The sequence below is a fragment of the Lissotriton vulgaris genome, chromosome 6 (genome assembly GCF_964263255.1).
Source record: "Lissotriton vulgaris chromosome 6, aLisVul1.2, whole genome shotgun sequence".
Taxonomy (NCBI): domain Eukaryota; kingdom Metazoa; phylum Chordata; class Amphibia; order Caudata; family Salamandridae; genus Lissotriton; species Lissotriton vulgaris.
The window spans coordinates 1867023587-1867048430 of NC_141694.1; positions in this window are offsets into that span (position 1 = coordinate 1867023587).

Sequence of the window (24844 nt, forward strand, 5' to 3'; positions counted from 1 at the left end):
GATGTTCGCCTATTGGGCTACAAAGGAAATTGGAGGCTTTTTCTAAATACTATGGTATGAAAAGTTTGATCATTAATATAGACAAAACTAATACGTTGGTTTTTGGTCATTAAAAAGGCAAACATCAATGGTTAATTAATGAGTCAAGGGTAGAGAAAGTTTTTTGAGTCAAACTTAAATTGGAGGAAATCCCACCTGAATATTGCTAAAGCATGTGCACTTCCCTGAGTTTTGGGTTTACACAGGTTTAATAGGACCTATGGAGGTTATGACATGACCCCAGTTTTAAAAGCCTTTAGGGCGAGGATGTAAACTATGGGCCTCATTTATCAAACTTTCACGCAGTGCAGTAGGCCTGCATGCTGCATGAAAAGGCAGGAAAGCACTGTATTTATCATCATTCAGCGCATTTCTATATTCCTTACGCTGGAGCACACACTGCTGTCTACCGCCAATGCAGACACCCTTGTGCCATGCTGCAAGGATGCCTGCATTATAGGCAAGGTTTCTTTTGTGCAAAAAGCTATACCTTCCGGCACAAAAAATAATCCTCTGAGGCATTTACCTCTTTTCATGCGTACTGCCGAATACAGCACACAGGGAAAAAGGAAGTAACAAGGAGAAATAAAGATATTTCTCCTTCTGACGCCTCATCTGGGGAGGCGTAGCATTTTAACGCATTCCCAGGTCTACCACTAATGGTAAGTATGGGAATGTCCCCACATCCAAGGGTGGATGCAAGGGAACACCAACGCTCAACCCATGTAATGCCTCCCTGGGGCAGAGTAATGCAACACAGCGATTTGCACTGCATTGCGTTACTCTTGATTTATCAAGCCACACAAAGCCACAGAAGGTGGCAATGTGTGGCTTTAAACATTTTACTTAGTAGTTGTGTTGCCCTGGCGGCCCATTGCGTGGTGCTAGGGCAATGCAACTGCTTGATAAATCTGCCCAAATGTTTCTGTATGGTACAGAGATCCTTTGCTTGAATGGATATCTTAATTGGTATAAGTTGGACTGTCAATGCCTTAAAAGATTGCTAACTCTTCCTCAATCGTTCCTGGTTCAAGCAATAAGATTAGATGTTTACCATGTGTCTTGGCATTATATTTCTATGAAAAGCTGGTTTTTGTAATTAGCTACTAATGAACAGAGATGATAGAATTTCTCACTTCTGTAAAAATTAGCTTTTCATTTTTCATCGGATGCGAGTGTTAGAAAGCTTTTAAAGAAATTCTATACCCAGGTGCTTCGGTTAGCGGGGATGGGGCCCCTTTTCTGCACTTGGATTCGTATCCTTTACAGTGCGCCTACGGCCAGGGTCAGGCTCGGAGCGGCCCGCTCGGAGGAGTGGAGGTTGGGCAGGGGCACCCGCCAGGGGTGCCCCCTGTCACCGCTCCTGTTCGCTCTGGCCATTGAGCCCCTTGCAGTGACACTACGCGCAGAGATGGCACCCTGGGAATACGAGTGGGGGATGTGGTACACCTGGTTTCGCTTTATGCGGACGATGCGTTGTTCTACCTGACCTCCCCGCGGGAGTCGCTGCCGATCCTGTTACGCCACTTGGAACGCTTTGGTGCAGCTTCTGGGCTGCGTCTTAATCCTGAGAAATCCCTGATCTTTCCCCTTGCGGGATGCGGTGAAGACCCTCGTGTGGGTTTCCCGCCCCTGGGGCTGCGGTGGGAGATGGAGGCCTTCCGCTATTTGGGTATTCAGGTGGCTGTCTCTGATGAACAATTGCTGGCCCGCAACGCCAACCGTGTGCTCAGTTCCCTACAACAATCTGTGTCCTTTTGGAATATGCTTCCTCTCTCACTCATGGGACGCTTGGCCGTCTCAAAGATGGTGATGCTGCTTAGAATATTGTATATCCTACAGAATACCCTCTGTCCTCTTCCTCCTCGAATTTTCAACAAGCTTAATACGATGCTTACCTCCCTGCTCTGGGCAGGCAGACGCAGCAGAGTTGCGCTGTGTTCGGTGGTCAGACGCTGGGAGGAGGGGGGCTTGGAGGCCCCACGCTTTGATCTCTACTATTACGCGGCCCAACTTATACCGGCTGCGCGCTGGTTCGCGGGCGCGGAAAATTGGGAATTGCAACTCCTGGCTGGTAGCGCAGATGAGAGGGCGTTGCAATTGGCTCTGATGCGTGGCAGAGGAGCGATGGCCACCTGCCGTATATTGTTCGGCATACTGCGGGGATCTGGCAGCGAGTAGTGGAAAGAGTGCTGAGACGGGCCCCTTTTCATAGGGAGCTGCCGATATGGATATTGGCACCGGTCGCTCTAATGGAAGAGCACATGTCGTTTCGGGAATGGCGTGAGGGCGGCTGCGACACATTGGCAGACTTATATCCGGACGAGTCCTTTGTGACCCTGGAGAGAGCTGTCAAGGCCTTCAGTCTTACTGGGGGCCAATACCTTCACTATGGCGGCCTGCGGGACATGGCGAGAGCGACGTGGCCACAGTTCCCTGAGGCGCCCCAGGTGTCCCATACTTTGAATATCTTGCTATCGTGCAGCGCGGGACGGCGATTGATAACGCTTTTATATACAGCGATGAGATGCGACTCGGCGCCTCCGGTGTCTCCGTCCTGGGCGGCGTGGGAGGCAGATTTAGGGGTTGCCTTGGACCCGGGACAGCGGGGGCGGATAGGGACGCTCACCAAGAAGGTATCGTGTAACGCACGTTTCAAATTAATCCATTTTAATTTCATGCACCGCACTTACGTAACCCCAGTTGCTCTGTGCCGCATTGCGGCGGATAAATCGGATGCCTGTCCTCGGTGTGGTTCATTAGGAGCCGTATTTCTCCATCTAGCTTGGGAGTGCCCACTAGTCGGGGACTTCTGGAGGGTAGTGGTAGCCTACATCCGGAGGGTCACGGGACTGCGTCTTGACCTGTCCACGATCCATTGCTTGTTAGCCCAGGTCCCCAAACCTAAGAAGAGGAATCTGTCATATAAAATGCTGCAGCTGCTCTTAGTGCTGGCTAGACGGCGGGTGGCTATAACCTGGATGGGACAAAGGGCGCCTGATATGACATTATGGCTTCGGGATGTGGGGGAATGGACATTGGCTGAAGAAACGCACATGCAGCATACGCGTAGGGATGAGCGGCTACAGGAGGACTTGCTTGCATGGCGTATGATGTGTGCGGTGGGGTCGACTGACAGCGACTCTGATGCTACTAGTGCTGCATTGTTCTCGTCCGAGGAATCGGGACCTGAGGAAGGGGTGGCGGGGGATGGGGAGGGAGAGTAGGGGCTGGGGTACTACCCTGATGACTACGCACATGTTCCTTATGTCAGTTTCTGTACTTGCACTGTATCCCGTGGATCTGATTCTTGCATTTCCTGTTCTATCTGCAACTGTTGGAGCCGTGCTGGGGGGGTGAACTGCGTACACATGTATTTTCTATACCTTGATGCCAATTTTGGGGAGGGAACGTATTGTTTATTCTGCTGAAAAATTAAGTTTTTTTTTCTTCACCCTTAAAAAGAAATTCTATACCCTGCTTTCCCTACACTCTTCCACTTTAGGATTGCACTTAAAAATGTCATGAATGGATGTATATATAAAAATGGAGATCTTAGCTAGAGAAGATAATTATATGTATCTGGGTCGAAAAACATCAGTCACCTACTTATTGGAATAATGGTGCAATGATGTTGTGTATCTGTGTACTAGATCCCAGCTTGCTAAACATTAAATTGAATTATAGATTGGGCATGTTAGAAAGTGGGCTTCTAGTTGGCAGAGGTATGCACCTTGACAAGTAGGGATCACAATCCTAGTCAGGCTTACCTCAAGAGGCAATGTGTAAAGTATTTGTGCAACATCAAAATTACAGTAACACGAGGCGTGGCTTCGAGGGCGAAGATGGCGGACGCGGCTCTGTAGAGCTCCTGCCAGCCCGTTCTTTATCCGCTAACTTATCCTGGCCCTACCTCCTCTTCCCCCATCTCTGCTAGTGCGGGGGTTTGCTGGAGTCCAGAGGATCCCGGTGGTGTGCTTCTTTGAGCTCCGGACGCCCGCTGGAACGACCATCGAGGGCCGTCCATTCTGGGCCTACTTGCCGCGTGGCGAGCCGGGGCCTCGATTTTTCATCCGCCCGCTGGTGGCACCACGAGGCCGGCTGGGCCTCAGTCATCTTGGCCCGCGCTGTCGGGGCGGAGTCACTGGAGCCGGAGTCAGGGGCTCGTGACCGTGCCCTGCGGAGTGGGGTCCCGACACGTCAATGGTGGAGGCCTACAGCGTATCCTGATCGCCCCGGCCTGTCTCTAGCGGGGCTGAGGCGTGCCCGGAGACGGTGGATCCGGCGTTGGGCCCTGGCGTGGTGACCCCGGCGCCTCGGCGGGAGGAGGGGGCCCCCCCTCGCTCCAGGGTCTGCATTCTCTCCTGACGACGTGGGACGGCCTGCACCTGTATTCGTCCCTCCTGCTGCTTGCCTCGGCGAGGTGACCCGTAGCGGACACTTTCCACCGGTCCGCTCCATCGGCGGCCATGACGAGGGGCAAAGGCGGCCTCACCCCGGCCACAACGGGACCCATCGACAAATTTTCCGGCCCGGGGAGTGGTGCTGGGGCGGCCGGGGGGAGTCAGACGGCCGGCCCGGACAATGCAGCGTTGCTCACGGCCATCACGCAATCCCGGGACATGTTGGACGCGAAGATCGGCGCGGTGGGCGCCGACGTGATGTTGCTGCGCCAAGACCTCCGCAAGGCGGTGGCCCGCATCACAGAGACAGAAACCCGGGTCACGACGGTGGAAGGCGATGTCGATGCCCTGAAGAAGAGGGTCGCCGATCTGGAGCAGACGCAGCGGGGCCTAGCGCTCCGGGTGGAGGACGCCGAAGGGCGGGCATGGCGAAATAACCTCCGCTTTGTGGGCTTTCCGGAGGGCTGCGAGAAGGGGCCTATGGACGTCTTCCTTTCCCGGTGGCTGGAGAGTTGGCTGCCCCCGGACGTCCTATCAAGCTGTTTTGTGGTGGAACGAGCCCACCGGGCCCTGACGCAGAAGCCTCCGGCTGGGGAGCGGCCTCGCCCGATCATAGCCCGGATCCTGAACTACCACGACCGAGATGTCATCCTCCGAGAGGCGAGGCTCAAGGACACCCTGCTGTTCGATAATTGCAAAATCATGATTTTCCCTGACTATACAAAGTTAGTTCAACAGCAGAGGCACTCCTTTCTGGCGGCCAAGGCCAAGCTCCGGGGCCTAAAACTCCAATACTCCCTGCTGTACCCGGCCCGCCTTCGGGTCATCTATAACTCGAGGACACACTTCTTTGATACCCCGGAGGCCGTCTTTGCTTGGACTGATGAGGCGGTCCGGCTTCGCCCACATGTTCAGCCGGGGCTCCACTCCGGCTCTTCCCGCAGTTCTTCTCAGGAGCGGGGCGAACAGCGGGCCAAAGGGAAGCGGCACCGCAAGTCCCGATCGAGGCGGAGATCCCTGTCTCGGGACCCTCTTTTGGGCGACACGCAGCCGGAGACGGATCATTCTGGCGGGGGGTCGTGACTCCTGACGGCTGACCCTTGATTTCTACATCTCTTTTGGGGCCACCTGCTTTGACGGCGGATTGCTGTTCAACGGTCTGGTGCGGTATTATTTGGCCATTACGGGCTTCAGCGGGACTCCTGTGGACCATTGCACTGTATTCGTGATGTTATTGCTGCTGCTTATTGATTGGGGGGGGGGGGGGAGGGCATGTTTGGTGGGCTGCCTCCTGCTGTTGGGGTTGGGGAGGCTCTTGTTTTGGGGTGTGTGCTTGGTTAGTACTTGAGGGTTAAGTGGGATCCATTGGCGTGCCTAACTTTTGGTGCTCTGTTTTGTGCCTAAACTACCGTATGCCGCGACAGGTACTTCATTGTTTCTTGAGGTATTGGGGTGGGGGTGGGGGGTCTGGGATGGTTTGGTGGCGTGTTGGGGGGGTTGGCAGTGTGAGGGGTGAGGGTAATGGGGTACTGTTCGTTGGGGTGCACGTGGTCTTTCTGACCTATGCTACTGTGGGGGTTGGGGCCAGGGCCGGGGGCCGGGGTGAGTGGGGTTTGATGTATCGAGATGATGGCTGACGTCCCTCGCTTGGCGCCTACTGGCGCCGCCATGCATATTCTTAGCTAAAATGTCCGGGGTCTCTTGGACAAGATAAAACGGGGGGCGGTACTACGCTGGGCCAAAAGGGATCTTGCAGATGTGCTCATGCTCCAGGAAACACACATGCTGGGTACGAAAGCCCTCTGCCTCCAGCGCTTTGGCTTCCACCAGGTGTTCCATGCAGGGTTTGCCAGGGGTTCCAGGGGGGTGGCTATTCTTGTACATAGGCGCCTGGCGTACACACACGAGCGCCAATGGCTTGACCCTCAGGGGCGCTTTGTGTTCATCCAAGGGAGAGTTGGTGTGGAGTCGGTGGTGTTTGGGTGTGTGTATGCTCCCCCCCCTCTGCAATGGGCTTTGGCTGAACGGTTATTCGCTTTATGGGCAGAACTCCCTGATTCCCTGGCGGTAATTGGCGGCGATTGGAATGATGTTGTGAATGTGGCTGTGGACCGGCAGCGGAGGCTCGGGGGGGCGCCTGTCCCCCCTCCTACGCGGTTGGGCGCTATGTTGGATGTGCTGGGTTGGGCTGATGTATGGAGGCATCTACATGCAGAGCGCCGCGAGTACACTTACGTCTCAGCGGTTCATGGCTCCCTTTCGCGCCTAGATTATGTCTTCGTCCCACGGGCCCACCTTGCCAGAGTGAAGGGGGCGGCGATACGGCCTCGCGGGCTCTCCGACCATTCCCCGGTGGCGGTCCAGATAGACCTGCATAAACCACGCCAGCCCTTCCGATGGCGGATGTCTTCTTGGCATCTGCAGCGACCCGACTACTCCCAGCATATTCGTGGTGCCATTGCCCAGTACTGGCAAGATAATCTGGATGTGGGGGTGGACGCGGCGACAGTCTGGGAAGCCATGAAACCCACACTGCGGGGTATCGATCTGGCTTGGTGCGCGTCGGCTCGCCGGGCACGGTTAGAGGGCATAGCCGCGGCGGGGGACCGGGTGGAAGAACTAGAGGCTCGCCACAGAGCTGCGGCGGATGACATCACCCTGCGACAACTCCTGCAGGCGCAGCAAACGCACTCTTCGGTCTTATTGAATGAAGCCCGACAAGCGTGGCTGGCCACCCGTAGCCGGGTGTATCAGTGGGGCGACAAATCGTGCACGATGCTTCATCGGCTATGTCAACAAACCCTGCAGCCCCTTACGCTCCCAGGCCTTGTGGACGCTGCGGGTGTGACTATCACAGACCCGGCTGCTCTGGCCGCAAGCTTTGCGCATTACTATAGGTGTCAGTATGCCTCCCGGGAGGCTCTCGCTCCCGCTGCCGTCGCTGACTATCTTACCTCGGTCCCCCCAGCTGCGGTGTCTGATGAGGTGCGGGATGCTCTCGACCTCCCCCTGACGGCAGAGGAACTCGGAGACGCGCTGGGTCAGTTGAATGTGGGCAAAGCACCTGGACCAAGCGGCTTTCCCAGTGAGTTTTATAGAAAATTCCATCTGCAGCTCGGGCCACATTACCTACGTGCATTGGAGACGGCGCGTGGGCAGGGCCGCCTCCCACCGGACTGGCGGCATGCCGAGATCGTTGTGTTCCAGAAGCCGGGACGACCCCCGGACCATCACGACTCCTACCGGCCTATCTCCCTTATTAATTTCGAGGCCAAGCTTTTGGCCAAAGCACTCGCGAACCGCCTGCTCCCCCACATCACGGCCCTCGTTCATCCTGATCAGGCTGGCTTTATGCCGCGTCGGGCGACGCGGCACAACATACGGCGGGCGCAGGCGGCGATTGATGCTATCGGTGCTTCGGAGGACCAGGCGGCGTTGTTGCTGGCTGACATCGATAGCGCCTTTGACTCAGTCAGTTGGACCTTCCTATTCACTCTTCTACCACTGTTGAACCTTGGCCCGATCTTCATCTCCTACGTCCGCTTGCTTTACACGGAGGTTACTGCCTCGGTGCAGATCTCGGGGGCGGCCTCGGCACGATTCCCGGTTACCCGGGGCACACGTCAGGGGTGTCCACTCTCCCCCTACCTATTCACGTGGGCATGGAGCCGCTGGCTGCTAGGGTCCGCGCTGACGCGCTGTATCGGGGCTTCGTCTGGAACACGGATCACACGGACCGCATCGCCTTATATGCGGACGATGTGCTGTTCTTTATGACCGACCTTCGAATTACAGGCCCCCGGGTTTTGGAGCTGATGCAGGGCTTCGGCCAGGCGTCGGGACTCTATCTTAACCCGCGCAAATCGACTCTCTGGGTGCTGGGTGATGGCGCGGTGGACCTTCAGTGGGCAGCCTCCCTTCGGATGGCAGTGGAGGGTGTGAAATACTTGGGAGTTTTCCTCTCTGCCTCGCCTACGGAGGCGTGGGGCCGGAACGTTCAGCCGGTCTGGGACCGGGTCCAGCTGGACATCAAAACGTGGACACGTATGCCCCTTAACATCTACGGCCGGTCGGCCATCTTCAAAATGGTGGCCTTGCCCCGTCTTCTTTACCAGCTGCAGAATCATCCCTACCCGATTGACCCGCAGTGGTTTCGCAGTGTTGGGCAGATTCTTATGGGCTGGGGGTGCCTCTAGAGTGGCGCTCCGTACGTGCTTCCTCTCTACCTACTGCGGTGGCTTGGCTACCGCGGATATGTTGTCCTACTATCAGGCCTCCCATCTCCTGGTGCTCAATGAGTGGTGGTATGGGGACCGCAGTGACCCGGCCTACGCCCTGGAGCACACTCTGATGGGCGACGCCTCCCTTCACACTCTGCTGTACTCGGCCAGGAGGCGACGGTTGCTCCCGCGTGTTACCCAGGTGGTGTTTGCCGTTTGGAAGAGGGCCCTACACCGCATGGGGTGGTGGGGCAAACTGACGGCGGAGACTCCGCTGTGGCGTAATGGCCTGCTGCCGGCGCTGGCGTCGCTGCAGGGCTTTGACGGCTGGGACGCAATCGGGGTTTCGTCCTTGGGGCATGTCCTCTCCGGCACCACTCTTAAATCCTTTCAGGAGCTCAGCACTGAATTCAACATGCCCAGGTCCCAGTTCTTTCGCTACCTTCAATTTCGCCATGCCCTTACTCCTAGCCTGGTAGGGCTGGAGCAGCTCCCAGACTTCAGTCCCATAGAAGCAAAGCTGTTTATGGGTGACTTGGGTGACAAAAAAGTCTCCCAGATCTACCGATCCCTGGTCATGCACTGCTCCCCCTCGCTCTCGGCACTGAAAGCCCTGTGGGAAGCCGATGTCGGCTCATTGGACGAGGACGATTGGCGCGAAGCCCTTGAATCCCCCCGGGGGGCTGCCATTGCAGTCCGCCTCCGCTTTATTCAATTCAAATACCTGCATCGAGCCTATTTTACGAGGGAGCGACTGTGGCGGGCGGGCCTGATTGCAAACCCGGAATGTCTGCGGTGTGGTTCGGAGAGGGGCACCCTCCTTCATACTGTGTGGTCTTGTGAGCGGTTGACTCGATTTTGGGCCGGGGTTTGGAATTGCCTGTCTGAGGTGCTGGGATGGGATCTGCCCCGTACGCCCCGGTTGGGCCTTCTGCATGTATTAGAAAATATCGGGGGCAACATCTACAAGCGCCACCTACTGCTGTTGGGGATGGTGGTGGCAAAGAGGGATCTGGCGCAGGCCTTGAAAAGCGAGCGAGCCCCTCCCCTTAGTGCCTGGAAGGTGGGCCTGGACTTCATCATGGGACTGGAACAGCCTGTTTTTGAGGCTCGGGGGTGTCCCCGCAAACATTTCAAAATATGGAAACGGGCGGACTTTCGGGGCCTCCCCCTCGACCCTCCTATGGACCTGGACGATGCCTTGCCTCAAGATGTGGACCCTGCACCGTAGGCCGTTGGCCGGCCCCACCTATATACATCTTCTATTCTGGTTGATTGATGATCACGTGCACGGGGTTAGGGTGGGATAAGGGGTGGTAGTAGTTGGGATTGGGGGGGGTTTTGGGGGGTTGGTGGGTGGGTATGTGTCCTTGTTTAGAAAATTGCTATACACGAGGGGTTCGATGCTATGCCATAAATGTGCCTTTTCATGCTCACTGTTGACAGTCTCCTCCTGATTGTGGAGGGCTGTGCCTGCACTTGATTGGACCTCTAATAAAAATGGTTTTGAAAAAAAAAAAATTACAGTAACACAGAGAAAACACCACCAAAGACTCCACATCTGTTTAGAAAGAATATGTTTATGAGTAAAAGAAGACAAAAATTACGGAAAATCAACATGTACATCTTGAGATATGATTTTTTAAAGACTAAACTGCAATATAGTACTTGAGGGCAAAAGGCGTCAAGCGGGGACATCTGGTTGCTCTTGAACGGGGTAAATCCATGTTCAGGCCGACCACGGTGCGGCGTGGGTTGGATACAGGAGCCATGCAGGGCCTGCTGCAAACAGTACCCTTCCAGAGGATGCGTCAATGACAAGAAGGAAGATGCATCTGTTTACAGTCATGCAGTCGGGAGAGCCGTCAACTCCAAAATCCTTCTGATGTAGGTGATGTGCCTTCGTCAAGCTATGCAGTCGGGTGCTGTTTCATCAACGACCCTCATGGTATGAATGGCAATGCATCGTAGTGAAGCTGCTCAGTCCGATGAGGCCTCATCATTGAGCGGCGCTTTGGGTCCTCGAATCATTGCTTCATCGACATAGAAGAGTATGCATCAGTTCTGACCACTGCAAAGCCGTCGATGCGTAGTTTTGGAAGGAAACAGCTCAAAACCGAATTCCTAGGACTGGTATGGAAACTCTTGGCAGGTCAGGACTAACAGTGGGCAGAGGTCAGCAGCTGTAGAAAGGCTGAATTAAGTCTTTGATGTCAAAGAGACTTCCGAACATGAAGCAAGCACTTGTAGTCACTTAAGATCCCTAAGGATGTAGAGAAGCAGGTCCAGTCCTTCTCACTCCCAGGCAAGAGACAGCAGGTAAAGCAAAGAGACAGCAAAGCAGCTCAGCAGAGTGGCAGTCCCTCCTGGCAGCCCAGCAGTCCTTCTTCCCTGCATAATGTCCTTAGGTCCAGAGGTGTACTGAATTTGTGGGGTCAGTGGTCCAGTTCTTATACCACGCTGTGCCTTTGAAGTAAGGGAGACTTCAAAGAGAGACCTTTGAAGTGCACAAGGTTCCTGCCCTTCCTCCTCTGGCTCCACACTCATTTTAGGGGGTATGCAGCTCTTTGTTTGGGAACATATATGCAAGTGTCAGCTCCTCCCTCACATCTTGCCCAAGATGCCCTATTAGCTTGGTGATGGCGCATCAGGATGTGAATGGCCCACCAGGTACACCTAAGCTCTCTCTGAATGTGGCAGTCTAAAAGGGATGCACAAAGCCCAGATGTCACCCACTCCAGACATGTAATTAGAAAGTGAAACATCCTTAACAACGCGGTTAGTACACCGCAATGCTTTTACACCGGGTCGTTACAACGACCGCATGTAACAACGCTATGCCATTACAACACAAGTCTTTATATCGACTTGCGCTAGATGGCGTGCTAACATTAAAAATGGTGTAGTTTACTATCCCAACACCTTCCCTACTGATAAGTGGACTGGAGTTGGAATAGTAAATTACACTTTTTTAATGTTAGCACGCCACCTAGCGCAAGTAGATGTAAAGACTTGCGTTGTAAAGGTATAGCGTGGTAACATGCAGTCGTTGTAACAACTGCGATGTAACAGCACGCGTTGTAATAACACGCGTTGTTACGTCATACATCCAATTAGAAACAGTCAGAGGCACAGAATGGTTAAAGTAAGAAAATCCGAGAGACACTAAACTCAACATATCTATATTTCCCAATTAAAAATGATACAGCACCCTGCCGTTGGAGCTGTCCAGGGCCTACCTTAGGGGTGACTTCTATATATTAAAAAGAAAGGTTTGGGCCTGGCAAGAGGGTTAATTTGCCAGGTCAAAATAGTAATTTGAAAATGGACACACAGGATCTGTAATGGTAGGTCTGAGACATGCCTAAAGGGCTACATGTGTGGGTGGCACAATCAGTGCTGCATGCCCACTAGTAGCATTTAATTTACAGGCCCTAGGCACATGTGGTGCACTTTCCTAGGGACTTATAAATTAATTAAGTATACCAGTTGAGGATATGCCAATGTTATCATGTTTTAGCAAAAGAGAACATGCACTTTATCACTGGCCCACTGGTGTGGACCACGTGATCGGGGAACATGGAGTCTGGCTAACGCCAGTCGGGAGAACCTCCGTGCGGTATGAGGTGAGTCCGATTTCAGATGGCGAGCAACAGTGCCCCATGAGCATTCGGAGATAAGAAGCTGATACAGGCCGTCAATGGATTTGGAATCTGGGCAAGGCTTTTAACCGCTTTCATTCTTCTACGAATTTAAGGTAAAATTGTGCTCGGGCTGGGACGTCGGCTTCACCGCTACAGTGAGACGCAACTCCTCCCCCCAAGGGAGTTGGAGCCGGACGGCGATTTCGTTGAGGAGGACTCGGGCAGTGGTTACAAGACTGCATGGCAGGTGGAGAGGCACTTCATTCAACCCCCGTAGATTTTGTATAACGCATGTTGGGAGTGAACGGGGTGAAAGTAACCTTGCCAAAGCTGGGCTGCCTGTGGGAGGTTTTGCTGGGCTATCACTTATTTTTTCAGAGGCCTCTCTGCATAGAAACAATCTTAGTTCCTTTCAAAAAGTAGAAGGGGGGGTGGATGGAGAGGGACCCAGCACTGTTTTGCAACTGGAGTAAGCGGTGTTGGGGTCTCCGCAATTGATCAGGCTAATATTAGTGCAGCAAAAACTCTGGGGGGTTCTGCTGCCCCTCAGGGAGAGCAACCTGCCCCAGAAAGGAACAGATACCTTTTACACTCGGCCCTGTCAAGAAACCTACTAAAAGAGTCAAAGTAAAGAAGTGCGATCTAGAGAATAGTGCTACCTTCCAAAACCACCTCTCTCCCTAAGGTCCTATTTTAAAATCATGGAACAGGTGGCGGGATCAGCTGTGCCTGAGGGTGATAATAGGGGCACGGTGAAAGGAGCTGAGACTACAAAGCCCCAGCTGAAGCAGGGCCACCTGTAGTGTAGTTCCTATATTCCCAATAGGCTCTGCGCATTGGAATAACATATACTATAGAATTGACGTAGGACTTAGGTCGACTAGGTCTCTATCGAATATATTAGACTTAATTGTGAGTGCCAGCTAGCTCTTAGGTCACTAGAAACTTTCTTGAATGAACAAGAAGGGATTAGTTTCTGACAACCGCATAAACATAACAACTTTGTTTCCCAAGAATAAGAAATGTATCTCTAGAGTCGCTGAAACAATAGATAGATATTTCACTCAGTCAATAATGCATGCTTTATTTCACCAGAGGTGCAGAGAAATAGAGAGACTGCCGTTTTCAATAAAAAGTATTTATTGAACAGTCCTCTTTCCCATGCAGAAGTAATGAACTGCTACAATCGTAAGACTGGCTGTAAAGTACGATGCGTACAACAAGAAGAGTATCATAAAATAATACTGTAAAAGCATGGTATGGTTTCTAAGTCATAAAATACATGCATAAATAACAATGACTAAAAGTACTCAACTGGTGCTTCTAAAATACGCCTACCCCAATGTACCTAACTTAGGTCTAGTACGAGTGAAGAAGATAGTGAGGTGTAGCATAGGTTTTAGTATTAGTTGCCAAGAATCTATCCAAGATTTCTCTTAGGCTCTAATCAGCTCCGTACCTTGGTTTAGAATGAAGGAGGTCTGGTATCTCTCTCTCAGGACTCGATTTCCCAACACCCCGCAAGGGGAGCTTGGAAACACTGAAGCTGGGTTTCTCGGCAAGAGAAAAGACAGCGTCTCTCTCAGTGCGTCTGCTGGAGGGTCGGCTTCCTTCGGCACCTGCTGCAGCGAGATACGTCGGGCATGTAGATAGTCGGACTGCTCCAAACCACCGTGTGTTTGCTAGGGCAAGTGTGGGCATATTTATACCTTGAAGGTGCCGAGTTTGACGTAAGGTTGGACATAATAACGTCTACAAAGAGTCTCAGCTCTTTGAAAACTCCATGAGTTCTTGGACAAATCAATATTCAAGCAAGGGGAAGTCCCTGACTGCTGAAGGCGAGTTTTCCAAGAAATCGTTGTGGATTTTCGGAACTAGTGTAAGTAGCCATGCTGTATTTGGACTGTGTTAGAACCGGCTGTCTCTAGTTGGCAGAGGTATGCACTTCTGACAAATAGGGACACACCTTTTCTAGTCAGGGCAAGGGGATCACACCCTTTGATAACCCCTGCTCACCCCCTTGGTAGCTTGGCAGAGCAGACAGGCTTATATCAGAGGCTGTGTGTTAAGCATTTATGACCACATACAGTAATAAAGTGAATACACTACAAATGGACACGACACAGTAGTATTATAAAAATAAGGATTTTTATCTAAGGCTTAGCACAAGACCAAATAACGACAAAAATATACCGCAGTCTTAATAAATACTCTTGGAGGGGAAAATAATAGTTCAAATGTACTTTCTTCTTAGCACAACGTCTTTAGTATCAAAAGCAACTCTTCTTCTTTAAAACACAGTTCTTGGCAACAATGTAACTCACACTGGAGTCACACGACGTCGAGGCAAAGTTAATCCAGAGGGTTTGGCGTCGACCGCGAGGAGCGGTACGTCGAGCCCGAAGTCGCACGCACAGACCCCGACAACACAGTACCTTGGAAAAGCAAAGCACACGATGATCAGCGGCGTCGAGATGTCCGGCATCGCGTCTCTGGCGTCGATCCAGCCTCGGAGTCTGGGCGACCTGCAGCGGCGTCGACAGATGTCAGGCAGGAGCAGCGCTCATGAGGTGAAGCAGGATACGGCGTCGTCGTCGATGTCGATGGTGTTGCAAGAGTGAGCAGCGCTCACGGCGTCGAGAGGGCTCGGAGTCGATGCGATCAGCAGCGGTGCAGATACGAGGTCCCTTGGAGCTGGAGCCGAACCCACTTCTCACTGGCGTTGCTGCTGGCGTCGATCGGGCCCGGCGGCCGGCGTCGAGGAAGCGGGACACTGGAGCCATTGCTCACGATGTCAAGCTGGATTCGGCGACGTCCGTCGGCGTCGAGATTGCTGGTTTCTTTCAGAGGTGCTGGATTCTCAAGTTCCAGCCACAAGCACTTTTTAGCAGATATAGTCCTTTAGCCCTATGACTTCAACAGGAGGCTGGCACTCTTCACACCCTTGGAGATTTTCTTAGCAAAGCTTGAGAGTACACACTCAGTTCCTCTCTCCTGGTTCCTTGGCAACAATAAAGAAGCACTGCAGGATTCCCCCCCGCAAACAGCACACTGGCAGAAGGGGTAGGCAAGTCCTTGGATCAGCAGGCTTCTTGTCCTTGGTTCAGGTTTCCTTGTCAGAAGTGATCTAAATTCTTGGTTCAGGGGTCCTTCTCTGATACCCCTTTTTGGCTTTGATCCCTTTGTCCATGCAGGGGATTTTCCCAACATCCTGGGTCTGTTGTGGGTGTAGCCAGGCAGAGGCACCTGGCCTATTCCCTGTGCAGGGCAGGGTCCTCAGCCGCCCAGTAGGAGGTGGAGCCAGTATTGTCACTGGCAGGAGCAGAGCTATCAGCCTCCCGGCAGGAGGTGGGGCCAGGATCGTACCTGGCAGGCACAGAGCCATCAGTCGCCCGGCAGGAGGTGGAGCCAGCATTGTATCAGGCAGGGCAGGCTATCAGAAGCTACCCTCCCCCTACTCTCAATGCAAATGTCCCACTCATCCCACACTGACTCATCCAGACCTCTGGAGCCACCCAGCTCCTGTCACACACACACCAAACCAGCAGAAACCAGAAATAGTTAGACAAGAAAATAGCCACTTTCTAAAAGTACTATTTTCAAACCCAGAGTCCAAAAACCATCCACACAAACGGATGCGTAATTAAACCCAGAGTTCAGGGATACCAAACTCGACATTGCACCATGCTCCCCGAGCCAGCTAGGATTATAGCATTAATAATCCTGGCAGCCCATTCTAAGTAATGGAGAGCAGGTTACCTTGCAATAGTGAAAAACAAATATGGCTGTAATTCACTATTAGGACATGCCAACTTGGTCAGGCCTGTTCTACCTTATACTTACAAGACACCCTGCCCGTGGGCCTACCATAGGGGTGACTAACATGAAGTTAAGGGAAGGTTTAGGGACTGGCAAGTAGGTGTACTTGCGCAGTCAGCGTGACAGTACCAGACTGCACGTAGGTCTAGCAATGGCAGACCTGTAGACGTACTTTTACTAGGCCGCTTTTGTGGGTGGCACAACATGTGCTGCAAGCCCACGAGCAGCATTTGTATTTACAAGCCCTGGCACTCCTGGTGCACTAGACTAGGGACTGACAGTAAACCAAATAAGCCAAACATGGAATTCAATCAGTACAGTAATTTAACATAGGGAGCACTTGCACTGTGGCACTGATCAGCAGTCGCACAGTGCCCAAAGCAGTATACCAGCAAAAACATCGTAAACAGAGGAGGCAAACAGAAAAGAATGGAGGAGAGACTCAAGCCAATGATGTTAGGTCTAACACGTGTCCCCTCCAGCTGAAATGTGGGGAGAACTACCCTTGACCTAGGGAGTCCTCATCACTAAGGCGGAAAAATCTGGACAGACCATCAGCATTGGCGTGATCTGTACCAGGGCGGTGTTCCACCGTAAAGTCCATCCCCTGTAGAGAAATGGACCACCTCAACAGTTTTGGATTCTCACCCCTCATCTGCATCAGCCATCTGAGGGGCCTGGGGTCTGTCTGAACCCGGAAGTGAGTCCCAAACAGGTAGGGTCTTAGCTTCTTCAGCGCCCAGACCACAGCAAATGCTTCTCGCTCTATCGCACTCCACCTTGTTTCCCTGGGAAGTAACCTCCTGCTGATGAAGGCTACAGGTAAGTCTCGGCCCTCTTTATTCACTTGAGCTAGAACAGCCCCCACACCATGCTCTGAAGCGTCCGTCTGGACAATAAATTCTTTAGAAAAGTCGGGTGCCTGGAGTATAGGTGCTGTGCACATTGCAGCTTTCAGGGTGTCAAAGGCTGTTTGACAGGCGTCAGGCCAGATCACATTTTGTGGCTGCTTCCTGGAAGTCAGCGAAGTCAAGGGGTGCACAATGTTACCATAATCCTTGACAAACCTCCTGTAGTAACCCGTGAGTCCTAAGAAGGCTCTCACCTGGGTTTGGGTTTTGGGCGGTGCCCAAGCCAGGATGGTATCAATCTTGGGTTGCAGGGGGGCCACCTTGCCGCTCCCTACTTGGTGCCCCAAGTACACCACAGAACCCTGCCCAATCTGGTACTTACTGGCTTTGATTGTGAGGCCTGCTCTGCGCAGGGCCAACAACACTTCCTGGAGGTGGCGCAAGTGTTCCTCCCAGCTGGCGCTGAACAATGCGATGTCGTCCAGGTAGGCGGCACTGAAATCCTCCAGTCCAGCCAAGACCTGGTTGACCAACCTCTGGAAGGTGGCAGGGGCATTCTTCATCCCAAAGGGCATCACCCGGAACTGGTATAGCCCATCTGGTGTGGAGAATGCTGACCTCTCTTTTGCCCCATCAGTTAAGGCGATCTGCCAGTACCAAGACGTTATATCAAACGTGCTAAGGTACCGTGCAGCCCCCAACCTATCTATGAGCTCATCAGCTCTGGGGATGGGGTGCACGTCAGTCTTGGTGACTGAATTGAGTCCTCGGTAATCCACACAGAACCGAAGTTCTGGTGAAGCACCAGGCGCTGCAGCCTTCGGGACCAAGACCATTGGGCTGGCCCAAGGACTGCTAGAGGACTCAACCACCCCTGAGGCAAACATTTTGGAGACCTCCTCCTTAATGTATGCTCTGACCTTGTCAGTCACCCTGTAAGCCTTGTGCTTGACAGGAGTGCTGTCTCCGGTGTCCACATCATGGACACACCACTGAGTGACACCAGGAACCAAGGAAAACAGATCAGGAAATTGCCCCAACAGGTGGCGACAATCTTGCTGCTGCTCAAGGGTCAGTGTGTCAGAGAGGACCACACCATCCACTGACCCATCTTGCTCTTTTGCAGACAGGAGGTCAGGAAGAGGCTCACTCTCCTCCTCCATTCCAGCATCTGTAGCTAGGAGCATGCCCACTTCGGACCTTTCTAAGTGGGGCTTCAAACGGTTGACATGCAGGACCCGAAAGGGGTTCCTGGGAGATTTCAAGTCCACCAAGTAGGTGACATCACTCTTCTTCTCCACAACCTTAAACAGTCCAGTCCACCTGTCCTTGAACGCACAAGGTTCCACAGGGGACATGACCCAAACTTCTTGACCAGGCTGAAGTTCAACCAGAGTGGTATTCCGGTCGTACCACCACTTCATCTCTTCCTGGCTGGCCTCCAGATTTGCCTGAGCAAGATCTCTGAAGCGCCTAGTCTGGTTCCTAAAGGCCACCATGTAACTGTATACATCCTGGGGAGGTTTCCTGGGAGATTGCTGCCAGCCTTCTTTGACCAGACTCAAAGGTCCTCTTACCGGGTGACCATACAAAAGCTCAAAGGAGCTGAACCCTAGAGACTTCAGTGGCACCTCACGGTAAGCAAACAGTAGGCATGACAAGAGGACATCCCATTTCCGCCTCATTGGTTCTTCAAGACCCATGATCATGCCCTTAAGGGTCTGGTTGAATCTCTCAACCAGCCCATTACCTTGAGGGTGGTAAGGAGTGGTGAACTTGTAGGTTACCCCACACTCCTTCCACAGAGATTTCATATAGTTGGAAATGAAGTTGGTGCCCCGGTCTGACACCACCTCTCTGGGGAACCCCATGCGGGAGAAAACACTGATCAGTGCCCGTCCCACCACGGGGGCCGTCACTGTTCGGAGAGGGATGGCTTCCGGGTACGGTGTGGCATGGTCCACCAAGACCAGGATGAACCTGTTGCCCAGGGCTGTCTTGGGGTCCAGGGGCCCAACAATGTCAATCCCCACCCGGTCAAAGGGGGTACTGACCACTGGAAAAGGTTGGAGGGGAGCCTTCTGCTTCCTTCTGCTTTTCCCACTTGCCTGGCAAGTGTGACAAGTCTTGCAATGGATGTCTACATCCCTTCGCATCTGAGGCCAAAAAAAATGGGTGACAAGCCTGTCATAGGCCTTGTCCTGCCCCAGATGTCCAGCTAACAGAACGTCATGAGCCAAACCCAGTAGGAAGGCTCTGAAGCGCTGGGGTACCACCAGCACACGGGCTGACCCAGGCTCAGCAGCCTTAGGCTCGCTATACAGGAGGTTGTTCTACCAGTAAACAAAATGTGACCCTGACTGATCACCTGAGGTTTGGGCTGAGGCCTGCCGCCTCATACCCACAAGAGAAGGGCACACTTTTTGTTTGGCACAAAATTCTTCCCTGGAGGGACCACCATCCTGCTGCCAATGGGTCAGCTCGGGCAGGTCTCCCAGATCAGCAATTTGTTCCCCTGTGGCCCCAGGGCATCCCCCTCAGGGTCTACCTCCTCCTGGACCACGGGAACTATGGGGGCCGGTTTCCCGCGCCTCCTGCCTCTTCTCTTTACAGCTGGGTCCTGGGCCATACTTTCAGGCTCCGGGACCCCATCAACACCCTTACTTGCTGTCATGGATCGAGTGGTTGCACACACCCACTCTGGCACACCCAACATTTTCAAATGTGTCTCCCTCTCCACCTTAGCCCAAGGGGAGTCTTCTAAATCATTGCCCAGGAGACAATCAACAGGCATGACGGGCCTCACAGCAACCTGAAGAGTACCTGAAACTCCCCCCCATTCAAAGGAAACTTGAGCTACCTCGCACTCTTTTTGGGAGTTGTCAGCAGCTATCACGGGGTAGAATGCTTGGGGAACCACCTGCTCTCTGGACAACAAGTGACACTTGATAGCTGTCACACTCGCTCCGGTGTCTCTGAGAGCTTCCACTCTATGGCCATTAATGATCACCCACTGCCTATATTTATTAATGTTACTAGGCAGAGGGGGTGGAGGGACCATTTCCATGTCTCCTAGCGAGACCAGGGACATTTCTGTGGGACCCCTCCCACCAGGGACAACCATCTCCTCCCCTCCCAAGGCTACACTTGCCAACTGACGGGGGGTGCATGCGGTGGTGCATTAGAATTCTTCATGGGACACTGGGGGTCATAATACCGGTGTCCCACCTGCCCACAAACGTAGCAGGTCATTGGGCCCCTATGAACAGGTTTACCTGTCAGGCCCCTGGCTTCTTCTCAGGGGGAGGCTGGGAACCCTTCCCTTGGTTCCCTTGGGGATTACTTTGGGGCCCTTTCTGGGACTCCTTCTGTTTGCCCTTGTCTCCCCCACTCTTCTGCTGGGGACCCTGCCCACCTTTGGCTGAGTCTCCCACTGGACCCTTGTGGACCCTGGTACTGACCCAGTGGTCCGCCTCCTCAGCAAGTTTTTTAGGGTTAGATATCTTGCTATCAATAAGGTGCTGGCGCAGCTCTGGAAAACAGTTATTAGACAAATGCTCCCAAGCAAACAAATCATAAAGAGCTTCATAACTTTCCACTTTGCTGCCCTTTACCCAACCATCCATAGCTCTGCAAAAAAAAGACACATATTCAACCCACGTCGTACCAGGCAACTTCTTGCATTCTCTAAAAGCTTGTCTGTACTTTTCTGGGGTTAGGCCATACCTCAACATTAAAGCATCCTTCATATGAGCATAAGACATCCTATCCTCAACAGGCATGTCTTTCAGGGTATCTCTTCCCTCATTCACAAAGCGACCCCACAACCCCGCTCCCCAATCCTTCTCAGGGACCGGGTGGGCCAACAATGCTAACTCATGTGCGTTAAACCATTGACCAATATCTTGATTCCTATGATAATCTTTGATCACTTCTTTGGGAAAATAAAACCTACTTTCTGCAGGCACAGATGGGATGCTGCCACCAGAGGGATTCAATTCTAACTTCTTAGCTTGGATCTCCAACTCCCTCAACTTGGTATCACGCTCCAAAGCTAACTTTTCTCTTTCAAAATCCAACCTTTTGGTCTCCAAATCAGCTTCTCTCCTACATCTTGCATTTTCTAACTCCAACTGCCCATTTATCTTAAGCCTTGCCATTTCCATGTTGTATGCACGCTCCTTCGCCCTTTCTTCTCTTTCTTCAGGGGAACGACCTTTGGAGGAAATACTGCTACCGGGAGAGGACACAGGTCCATTCACTGGTACCTCCTCATCCCCTTCCCCTGGCGGTACCACCACCGCATCAGAGGGATCTCTGGACTCCAACCAGGCCTCCAGTGCTTTGAAATATCCATCCTTTCTTGAGAGGCCTGTGGTAGGAACTTTAAACTGCTTGCAAAAGTATTGCAGCTGCTTTTTCCCGTATTCCTTCATCTTCTCCCTATCAAATTCCTCCACAACAACAACAGGGGTAGTGACTCCGGTGTCACTCATGGTCAAAACTGGCAGTGTTCAAAAAATCAAGCTTCAGAAAAGCGGAGAACAAAAATAGAATCCTTCCAAATTAGATTGTGGCTGCGCTATGGTCTGCTGTCACTATGTAGCGCACACTAATCACTGCACATGGGTCATAAATGCAAGGTTCAAATCCTCACCGCTGCGTCCAATGTTAGAACCGGCTGTCTCTAGTTGGCAGAGGTATGCACTTCTGACAAATAGGGACACACCTTTTCTAGTCAGGGCAAGGGGATCACACCCTTTTATATCCCCTGCTCACCCCCTTGGTAGCTTAGCAGAGCAGACAGGCTTATATCAGAGGCTGTGTGTTAAGCATTTATGACCACATACAGTAATAAAGTGAATACACTACAAATGGACACGACACAGTAGTATTATAAAAATAAGGATTTTTATATAAGGCTTAGCACAAGACCAAATAACGACAAAAATATACCACAGTCTTAATAAATACTCTTGGAGGGGAAAAAATAGTTCAAATGTAGTTTCTTCTTAGCACAACGTCTTTAGTATCAAAAGCAACTCTTCTTCTTTAAAACACAGTTCTTGGCAACAATGTAACTCACACAGGAGTCACACGACGTCGAGGCAAAGTTAATCCAGAGGGTTTGGCGTCGACCGCGAGGAGCGCTACGTCGAGCCCGGAGTCTCACAGACCCCCACAACAAAGTACCTTGGAAAAGCAAAGCACACGATGATCAGCGGCGTCGAGATGTCCTGCGTCGCGTCTCCGGCTTCGATCCAGCCTCGGAGTCTGGGCGACCTGCAGCGGCGTCGACAGATTTAAGGCAGGAGCAGCGCTCACGAGGTGAAGCAGGATACGGCATCGTCGTCGATGTCGATGATGTTGCAAGAGTGAGCAGCGCTCACGGCGTCGAGAGGGCTCGGAGTCGATGCGATCAGCAGCGGTGCAGATACGAGGTCCCTTGGAGCTGGAGCCAAAGTCACTACTCACTGGCGTTGCTGCTGGCGTCGATCGGGCCCGGCGGCCGGCGTCGAGGAAGCGGGACACTGGAGCCGTTACTCACGATGTCGAGCTGGATTCGGCGACGTCCGTCGGTGTCGAGATTGCTGGTTTCTTTCAGAGGTGCTGGATTCTCAAGTTCCAGCCACAGGCACTTTTTAGCAGATGAAGTCCTTTAGCCCTATGACTTCAACAGGAGGCTGGCACTCTTCCAACCCTTGGAGATTTTCTCAGCAAAGCTTGAGAGTACACACTCAGTTCCTCTCTCCTGGTTCATTGGCAAAAATAAAGAAGCACTGCAGGATTCCCCCCAGCAAACAGCACACTGGCAGAAGGGGTAAGCAAGTCCTTGGATCAGCAGGCTTCTTGTCCTTGGTTCAGGTTTCCATGTCAGAAGTGATCTAAATTCTTGGTTCAGGGGTCCTTCTCTTATACCCCTTTTTGGCTTTGATCCCTTTGTCCATGCAGGGGAATTTCCCAACATCCTGGGTCTGTTGTGGGTGTAGCCAGGCAGAGGCACCTGGCCTATTCACTGTGCAGGGCAGGGTCCTCAGCCGCTCAGTAGGAGGTGGAGCCAGTATTGTCACTGGCAGGAGCAGAGCTATCAGCCTCCCAGCAGGAGGTGGGGCCAGGATCATCCCTGGCAGGCACAGAGCCATCAGTCGCCCGGCAGGAGGTGGAGCCAGCATTGTATCAGGCAGGGCAGGCTTTTAGAAGCTACTCTCCCCCTACTCTCAATGCAAATGTCCCACTCATCCCACACTGACTCATTCAGACCTCTGGAGCCACCCAGCTCCTGTCACACACACACCAAACCAGCAGAAACCAGAAATAGTTAGACAAGAAAATAGCCACTTTCTAAAAGTGCTATTTTCAAACCCAGAGTCCAAAAACCATCCACACAAACGGATGCGTAATTAAACCCCGAGTTCAGGGATACAAAACTCGACATTGCCCCATGCTCCCCGAGCCAGCTAGGATTATAGCATTAATAATCCTGACAGCCCATTCTAACTAATGGAGAGCAGGTTACCTCGCAATAGTGAAAAACGAATATGGCTGTAATTCACTATTAGGACATGCCAACTTGGTCAGGCCTGTCCTACCTTATACTTACAAGGCACCCTGCCCGTGGGCCTACCATAGGGGTGACTAACATGAAGTTAAGGGAAGGTTTAGGGACTGGCAAGTAGGTGTACTTGCGCAGTCAGCGTGACAGTACCAAACTGCACGTAGGTCTAGCAATGGCAGACCTGTAGACGTACTTTTACTAGGCCGCTTTTGTGGGTGGCACAACATGTGCTGCAAGCCCACAAGCAGCATTTGTATTTACAAGCCCTGGCGCTCCTGGTGCACTAGACTAGGGACTGACAGTAAACCAAACAAGCCAAACATGGAATTCAATCAGTACAGTAATTTACCATAGGGAGCACTTGCACTGTGGCACTGATCAGCAGTGGCACAGTGTCCAAAGCAGTATACCAGCAAAAACATCGTAAACAGAGGAGGCAAACAGACAAGAATGGAGGAGAGACTCAAGCCAATGATGTCAGGTATAACAGACTGCATGAGCTATGTCTAAATTTGGTTATGATTTCTATGCCTATGTAAGGATAGGTTGATTTATACCTATATAAGGGCATGAATCTGGAAAATTACACTAGGGTCCTAAAATGCTATACAACACCAACTCCACGTTATTATGTTCGACATTATTAAATTCTAAGCATTTAAAACATATCTAAAGCATGTATTTATGATCCCACCCAAAAATACATAGAATGCATTTGAAAATGGTTGTACACATAAAATGAGCATTTGAACTGTATGCATTTGTAAGCAATGATTCCATTTGAAGCATATGGTATGAATTAGATAATGCTAACTGAATGAATCATGAAAATTACATTCATGAAATGGCTCCTATTTACAGAATAAAAGGTCGAGACCATTCAATAGCAGAATATATAAACTGTTATGGTTAGATGTGGACAATATTCAATATTGTTTCTAGGAAGTATTCAAAGAATTCTTGTTCTCTAAGAATAGTTCTACTGTGTGCAAATTTCAAAAGTTATTCTCGGTGTCAGGAGAAAACATTAAATCATCTAAGCTGGCAAAAAAATCGTTTACCACAGTAGGTGAAAGTTGGACCACTTAATTTCGCAGATCAATCTTTCACAAGATGAGAAGCATCGCCGTCAGCGTCAGTCCCATTAACAATGTTCGTAATAAATTATACCTGTGTGCCTGTTGGTCCGTGTATCTCACCCTCAGCTGGAATTGCCGGTGAGACCTCAATGAATGCCTTCATCAGGATTGGTAGCCGTTGGGGGCAACACAATGCATGAGCCGTTACCGAACCAAGCAAAGCGTCAACATCC